This window comes from Mastomys coucha, unplaced genomic scaffold (assembly GCF_008632895.1).
Source record: "Mastomys coucha isolate ucsf_1 unplaced genomic scaffold, UCSF_Mcou_1 pScaffold8, whole genome shotgun sequence".
Lineage (NCBI taxonomy): Eukaryota > Metazoa > Chordata > Mammalia > Rodentia > Muridae > Mastomys > Mastomys coucha.
The window spans coordinates 72,563,358-72,571,697 of record NW_022196914.1 but is presented as its reverse complement, the minus strand read 5'-3'; the positions used below and the strand labels follow the sequence as shown (position 1 = coordinate 72,571,697).

At 43.6% G+C, this 8,340-nt stretch overlaps 1 pseudogene; it reads right to left on the bottom strand.

Moving 5' to 3' along the window:
- Window positions 1-5,627: 5,627 nt before the first annotated feature.
- LOC116083318 lies at window positions 5,628-6,637 on the bottom strand (annotated as a pseudogene).
- Between the last annotated feature and the right edge of the window lie 1,703 nt (window positions 6,638-8,340).

Sequence of the window (8,340 nt, the reverse complement as noted above, 5' to 3'; positions counted from 1 at the left end):
AGGGAAGCAAGGACATAAGAAAAGCCCTCTGCATTCCAGACCCCAAAGTAGAAACACTAATTGTGAAAAAATGTAAACAAAAATTAGTCAAGGGTGAAGGAGGCTGGAGAGAGGTTTCCCAGTGGCCAGAGGTGCTGGTTAGCATCGCTAAGTGCCAAAGACTTCAGTTCTAGAGCCCCGCAACCATGTCCCCTATTACACTCCCACCACCCTGGCTTCTCCCTTTTCTGTCTGCAGCCTTAACTTCCTGGCATCTCCTTTGTTCCCCAGGGAATCAATCTGGTCCTCTGGCTGCTACCTAGAACTTCTGGTCCACAAAGAGTTCAGTCTAAACTCTTTCTGAACTCATCATTGAAACCAAGATGAAATAATTCAGCATATGTGGTTGAAAATGACATTGAGAACTATCTATGCAAAAGCAAAAGCTTACTTATTATTTGAATAATGACTTTCCACCTTTGGCTATTGACCTTGGATTATCCTTCTCCTTTTTAAAGCATCCCTAGAGTTCCCACCATGTCCAGTTAGCAATGAGGACAGAGGAGTCACAGCCCTGAGCCCCTGTTGACACTGTCTCGGGTAAGCTACTGAAAAGTGTGGCGTTACAAATGGGGATCTTGGAATGTGTACTGAGGAAGTCTCACAGAAGGGGTGATCCACAGTTTCCGCAAGGAGAACTCGTTGAAATCATCAGAAGCCAGCAGCTATGGTGAGGAGTGGTAACTGGAAATGTAGGCAGAGTTTAATTAAGATGGCTTCCAGGTGGGAGAATGGCTGAGAGAATGGGGCTCATGCTGATACAAGTCATGGCTGGCTAAAGGCAAAGAAGGGACAGGCGAATAGGGTGCTCATATCAGACAGCAAGAAGCTCAGAGGGGCTGTCACAAGAAGACCCCAGCACTGTGTGGGGACATACAAGAGGCCAGTACAAGGGCAAATGTTGGGGATCAGTGGGAAATAAGGTGGTATGTGTAAACACAGCCTGTGAAAACATGTCTAATTCAATTACTTGTGAAAAGTTATCTGACTTTTCTCAGTTGGCAGCTGCTCTGCCTGTTTATGAACCAAGATGTCAAGATTTTCTTTTTTTGGATGCAGAGGTAAAATTTAAAAATAAACATTAAAATAGAATAAATAAAATAAAACCTCTCAATGATTTCATTGCTACATGACGTGATACTACACAAGCTGATAAACTATCCCACACTCCTGAAAGGAGTCAGGGATGAGGTAGGGAGGGATTCCAGAAGGAATGGAGGAGAACCCACCTCACGCACAACTCCTGCAGGCCTTCCTACTCAGCTTTCTCTCTGGCTTTAATTAGAAGAAAGCCTATCTTTCCTAGATCTGTCTTTTAAAGGGACATAAACAACACTTCCCAACTCTCCAAGGACTTGTGCACATTTTTTTTTAAAAGCTGAAAACACATTAAAATCTGAGAAAAAACACAATGAGAACCATGGGTTGACCAAGAAACAAACCATTCCAACCCAGTGCTAAGATGTTTCTCAGTGCTCCCAGGTTCCCTCCTCCCCAGTGGGAATGCTAGCAAAGTGCGCATCTTGTCACAGTGCAGTCAGCAGTTATTACCTGTCTTAAACTATGCCTAGGGGGCAGCAGGCAAGAAGGAGAGCTGACTCTTAATTCCTTATTTAACAATCACCAAGAGAACTGTATTTGAACTGAGGTGGAAACTTGCCATCCCAAGGGCCGGGTCTGAAAGCCATTTGTTTTTTTCTATACTCAGGAAGTTTTTATTGCTTAGGAGTTTCCTGGGTTTCCTTCTATGTGGGATTCCTCACATATGGACTGAGAGGAACAGAGGCATCTTTCACGATGCTAAAGGAGCCTGAGTTCTAGGCAAGGTTCCTTGATGATTGCTTCGTGAGTGGCTGATTGGGCACAGAGCATGTACAGGTGGGCCTTCGTGCACAAAGGGCATCTTGTGAGTATTCTTGACACGTCACCATCTAGTACTGCTCTGCAAACTTCATAGCCTCATCTAGGGCTGCCGTCTCTACCTAGAGGACTCGTGCTGAGACTTAGTGGGCACACTTGTGATGGACAATAAACACACAGGTGTTTGGTTTCTTTCTATGTGGGATTCCACATAGTGGACTTCTCCAAAAGCTTGGAAGTAGCTTTAAGGGGTTTCAGGGAGCAAGGGTTAGGGTCATGAAGAAATGAGAAGAAGATTAGAACTTGCCCCTTTCCTGCCTGATGTCTCCCCAGCCCAGGAGATTTTCCATCTCTAGACGATGGGAGACAGGGACTACAAGATGAAATTGAGAAGGCAGCTAGTTTGGAAGCTGCTTCCTTCTAGATTCCAAAAAAGTTATCTTACCTTTCTGGGCCTCCCTTCCTCATTTATAAAGTGGTAAGTTCCATCCAGCTCCACAATGCTTTGATTCTGTGATCACAAGGCTCCAGACAAGAGGGAGAAGGTCACATTTATCAGGTCCAAAGGAAACTACATCTCCCCAAATTCTGGTGGTTACACAAAAGCAGGCATTCCTCAGAATCTTGGGAAGCTGGTTGCCTTCTACCAAAGGAGACATTCCCTTTATCACTGGCAGAAGGGAGGAATTGCTATCTGTGGTGCCTATGAGCATACCGAAGCACATGCTGGCCCCCAGGTCCTCTCACTGTCACAAACAGCCATTACACATTTCACAGCCCATGCAAGCCTCTAAGCTCCTCTCATCTCCCTCCATCCCCAAACTTCTCCAGCTCATGGGCACCCATCCTCCTCCTTCCCCTTATAACTTGGTAGTTTGGACTTTGCTCTTTGTCTTTTTTCCTGTCTGATGCCTGCCTTCCCTGTCTTCATCTCTAGCTCTTTCCTTCTCTCTAACCCCCCCCCCACTCTGTTCTTTCTTCTCTCATGACCAGGTTCAACCCGCTAGCCATGTTCAGTCTACTATTTTCTCTCTCTCTCTGCTCTGAACTCCTCCAGTTACCTCTGGTTGTTCTCTCCCTCATATCTGCAGTGAAAACCTTCCCTTAACCATACCATAGAGCAACCATGTCATCAGTTTATATGATGCCCATCACGAGTGTGCCCACTGAGTCTGAGCACAGTGCTCTAGGTAGAAATATTTTCAGATGGTGGCCCTAGATGAGGCTATGAAAGGTTTGCAGAGCAGTACTAGATGGTGAAGTGTCAAGGATACCCACAAGATGCCCTTTGTGCAGGAAGGCCCACCTCTACATAGTCTGTGCCCAATCAGCCATCCTATGCAGCAATCATCAAGGCTCCTTTAGCATCGTGAAAGATGCCTCTGTTCCTCTCAGCCTTGATCTGACATGTTATTTTCCCCAAATCCTGTGAATATCTTCCACCTCCCTTGGAGGCCCTGACGTTGTTATAACAAGGCCACCCTTCCCTAATTTGCTCCCTGGGAATCTCTGAAAGCCAGGAAAGCACTTAGAAACCTGGGTCTGAAAGGGCAACTGTCACTCTGCTGTCACGCTAAGACCTCAACCCCACTTAATTTAGATTAAAATAGGGCAATCATTTTCATCAGTCATCAGGCTGAATAAGAGGGAGTCTACCTTCTCTCCATAATTGCTCAGGAAACATTATAGGTAAATGGATTAAATCATAAACCCAGGCTAACTCCCCTGCCTCACCCATGCTTTTCCTACTTAACCCTTAAACTTACTGTCTGTTCAAATAAGACCCCGGGACCAGACCACATTGTTTGAGGACAGGTAAGCTGCTTGACTTTTCTTGGGGTCACGTGGTCTCTGAATCACAGGGAAGGACCTGAGTGAGCCACACAGACACCGATAATCATATCCAAAGGTTACATGTATGTGATGTTGGGAGTGGCAGAGAAATACTTTTCCTTTGATCACTAGGGCATGGCTGTTTTCTGTTTGCCTATAGTAGCCAGCCATGGAGGCTCACCAGTTTCATGGCAGCCTAGAGGATGGTAATGAATGGATGCTGAGGTACCTTCAAGAATTAATAAAGACCACCAGTACTTAGGGAGCCTCCCCATCATTCCTAGCACAGCCTGGTGAAAAGAACTCTGTCCTTGGACGGTTCTGCTTCTTCTCGAGACATTTACACTCAGGTCAGCCTTGGACACACATTTTGAACAGAGACCAATTCAAGAAAATCCAAGCTGCTCCAGAGTCAATTATAAAAACAACCTTTGAAAACAATCAGGGCTGCAACTCTATTCTTTGTCTAAAACATCACATGAACAATTTGTACTGCAGAATCTGATTACAATGTTATAACTTTGAATAAATTTGATCACAAAGTAAGATTTTTTTTTTTGTAGATTGTCTCAAGGATATTTTTAATATCTGTTTAGTTTGCTCTCCCTTAACTGACTCCATCAAACCTCTCCCTTTACATCCCTTGATTTTGCTGTGTTTAGTTGTCAAATGCAAATGACCGCATAGCAACACCTTCACATTACCAGCCCTTCTTTTCGTTACTCATTCTGAAGTAATAATTTGAAGTTAGCCTCTTTTCTTCTTGTCAGCCACAGCAATGTGTTTTAAAAGTTATTCAGCAAACAGCCCTCCTTATTCACCTGAATACAGTTGTCTCTTGTCTGCTTCTCGTGTTCATGAATTGGACTTCACAAGTTCAACCCAACTAATGGACTGGTTCTCTTTCATTTGCCAAAGACAGGGATGTCAGAGTTCTGAAACAGGTGATCATCTTAGCTCACCGCAAAAGTTGAGATCAGGAGTACTGGGCCTATGTTCTCTTGGTGCAGTGAGGAGCGAAGAAGGCAGGTGCTAGGTGAGTTACATACACTGTAGCTCCCACCATAGGGTTCTGTCAAGCTTCCTGCTGCTTCCTGCATGCAGCAAGAATTCAGATGTTCTCCCAGCAGGGATGAGGCCACCTGCCATGAACAGGATTTCCAAGAGGGAAGAGAAGAGAACAAGGTGCTTTTGCACCTCCCAGGGAAGAAGGAGGGACATGGGAACAGCGAGGATTAACATGACCTTGAATGGTAATGCTGGATGGAACTGAAGAGTGCTTCACTTTCTACTATTTCCAATTATGACCAATTACACCTTAAACGATAGAGCTCCCCTTATTGCCTTTGCTAATAATTCATTATCAAATCCATCAGTCTTTCTGTAAGCTCATAGTGAAATGGCAGACGCTTCATTGACTGAGCCCTAAGGACTTGGGAGAAAATGGCCAGATGAAGGCCTCAGAAATTTGAAGAGCTGGAAAGAGACCCATCCTTTGAAGCTCACAAGGACAAATATCCATATTTCATGTGGCTCCATGAAATCTGACTTATTAAAACAATCAAAAAGCCAATACCCCATAATTCTACCACTGACTGCACAGTCAGTAGGAATTGCAAATTCTCAACAGCACAAGTCGTGAGGACATTTGGGTCAGAGTTACCCATTCAACGATTGTTGTGAAACTCCTTAGAAGTTGGAAGAAGCTCAAGCAGGGATGTCCTGTTCTTCCCAACTTCTCAGAACCCAAAGCGATATAAATGAAGTGTTTCTATGCAAAATGGCTGACACGGAGGTAAAACGGCTTCCAGTGAAAGGGATTCACAACTTCCCACATTGTGGTAGACAGAACTGAGAACTAAGAAGCTGTGTCAGTGGCCACAGAGAATGGGTGCTTACTTGGACAGCACTCTCAATGGAATAACCTCCTTGCCCATTTTATGTCTCTCCTTATATTTCTTCTTATGCTTCCTCTTTACCTTTGAGAGCGAGTCACCTTTTCTGGCTCCCATCTCTTTTTCTTCAATAGAGCAGAATTCTAAGTCCAGGAAAGAAGATTTCCATAAGACGGTTGTTGTGAAGTAGCTAAAACATTCCCGTCACCCTGCTGCCACGGTACCTCTGCTCTCCTTGGAGGCCTCAGAAGCAGCTTGGCCAACACATCCTTCTGAGGAGCCCCTTTCCTTGCTTTTGGCCTTTCGGGGAGGCAGTCTTTGTCCTCAGCGCTGCTTCTCTCCCTCTTCCCTGCCCTGACTTCAGGTAAGCTTGATGTTACGACCTTGTCCCGCTTTTTCTTTTTCTTTGCAGGTTGCTTTGGAGCTTCCGGGGTGGGGTGGGGTTTTCTGCTTCAGAGTCCTCAGAGGCAGTCCTTGGTCTCTTGGAGGCTTGACACACATCTGAGCTGCTGCTGTCCACAGCTGACTCTTTGGCCTGCACTCTCTCTTCCTTCTTTATTCTGCCTTTTTCCTTTTTCTTCTTTTTCTTCTCTTCTGTGACAGCGTCATAGTTTATTATTTACTCAGCCAATCTAAGTAAACACTCACCAGCTACTCGTAAGGAAGGGATGGGTTTGTTTTTCACTGTCTTAGGTAATATACCGGGCTTTCCAGGTGCTTCTTCTGGTGGGTTCTGCAGAAACTGAAATGATTGCAGAATTCAGTTGTGCTTGCTAATCTTGTGTCTTGTTTCTTTTACTTTTCAGGGTCCCACAGAAGTCATGCCTCAATGGCTTTTGCTGTTTTCTCTTTTGTTTCAAACTCCACAAAGGCAAAAATCCTTTAGGGTCCCTATTAGAATTGTAATGTGGAATACTTATATAAACCACATTGCCACATCTCCCAAATACACTCTCAATCCAGCTCTGAGTAACATTTTCGAGGAGCAACTCCTGTAGTAAATCAGACATGGTATGAACATTTTAAAAGTTCCTACATTTTACCAATACATGGAAACTAGAATAAAAACAAAAACAAAAACAAAAACAAAACTGAGAACTAAAGGCCAGAGTCAGCCACAGTCAGTTTTTGTTGTTGTTGTTTTTGAGACAGGATTTCTCTGTGTAGCCCTGGTTGTCCTGGAACTCACTCTGTAGACCAGGCTGGCCTTGAACTCCCTCCAGAGTGCAGGGATTAAAGGTGTGCACCACCACTGCCCAGCCAGTCATAGTCAGTTTTGAGGCTCAATAGGAGGTCCAGTGTCACAGCACTGATTATTCAACTTTGGTTGAATCCTGGATCTTCTCATTAGTCTCCTTCCAAGAAAGTTTCTTTGTATACTAATGTAAACTTTCATAGGAGGAGGAGAAGTTGTCTTAGATGCTCCTACCAAAGTGGAGCAGAATAGAATTACATATACTTGAAAATAAATATAGTCAGTATCCTACCTCACTCCTGACCTTTTACTCAAAGCAGCCAGTCAGGCTTAACTCCCTACCCCCACTCCCTAGCATCTCTCATCTCTCAAGACACAAAGAGGATTAATATGTACTGATATAGTTTTAGGGAACTATAAGGTCTCAAATGCAAGATATGTGAATTTTACTTTAGAGTGCACATATACAAAAATGAAAGATAAATCGAATCAAGAAATGTATGGTGGTTTGAATAAAAATGGTACCCACAGACCCATAGGGAATATCACTATTAGAAGGTGTGGCTTTGTTGGAATAGGTGTGGCCTCATGAGAAGAAATGTCTTAATCACTTTAGCTGTTGCCTGTGGATCCAGATGTAGAACTCCTAGCTACTTCTCCAGCACCACATCTGTCTGCATGCTACCATGCTTCTCACCATGACAATAATGGACTAAACCTCTGAATTGTAAGCCAGACCCCAGTTAAATGTTTTCCTTTATAAGAGTTACCATGGTTATAGTGTCTCCTCACAGCAATAGAACTCCCAACTAAGACAAAATGGTTCTGGAAAATGTTTATATTGTCTGAATCTAGACTGCCTATCTTGATACTGCAAATACCAAGAACTGTGGAGAATTATAACAATTATAACAACGATCCTTTTAAATGTATAGCACAGCTTTCAAGAAATACAGGGAAATTCCTAATTGTCTCATGGATGAAGGGAACTGAAAGCCAGGTCAGACTCTCTTAGAGTTTTTGTGGTTCATTGGCTGATGGGTCGGGTGCGGTGAGGAGACCGGAATGAACAGTTTTGGTTCATAGTAATCTTGGAGCTTAGATGTTACTGCTTATGAGGAAACAGCAGAGTAAAGAGCTTTATTATGGTCCAGGAAAATGGAAGCTGAGACTTTTCTGCCAGCTTGGTACTCGAAAGCACTGAACTTTGTTGGAAACAATAAAGTAGGAGAAAAAGCCCAGCCTGGAACGTCAGCCTCTGTCTGTCAGAGGTTTCAATAGACTCAAAAAAGTTTCCTGAAATTTTCTGTTTACAGGCTTCTATCACATGAGTTTCAGGTTGACTACTTTTGTGCATCTGCAGCCTTAGAAACCTGAACTGAGAAATTCTATTAAAGGTTGTTCTTGGGACTACAATGTATCCAAGAAAAATGAAGACACTTCAACCAACAAGACTCCATAAAACCCACAAATAAAGTCCTGTTAAAGATAAACTCAGTCTAAATTTATAAACATTCC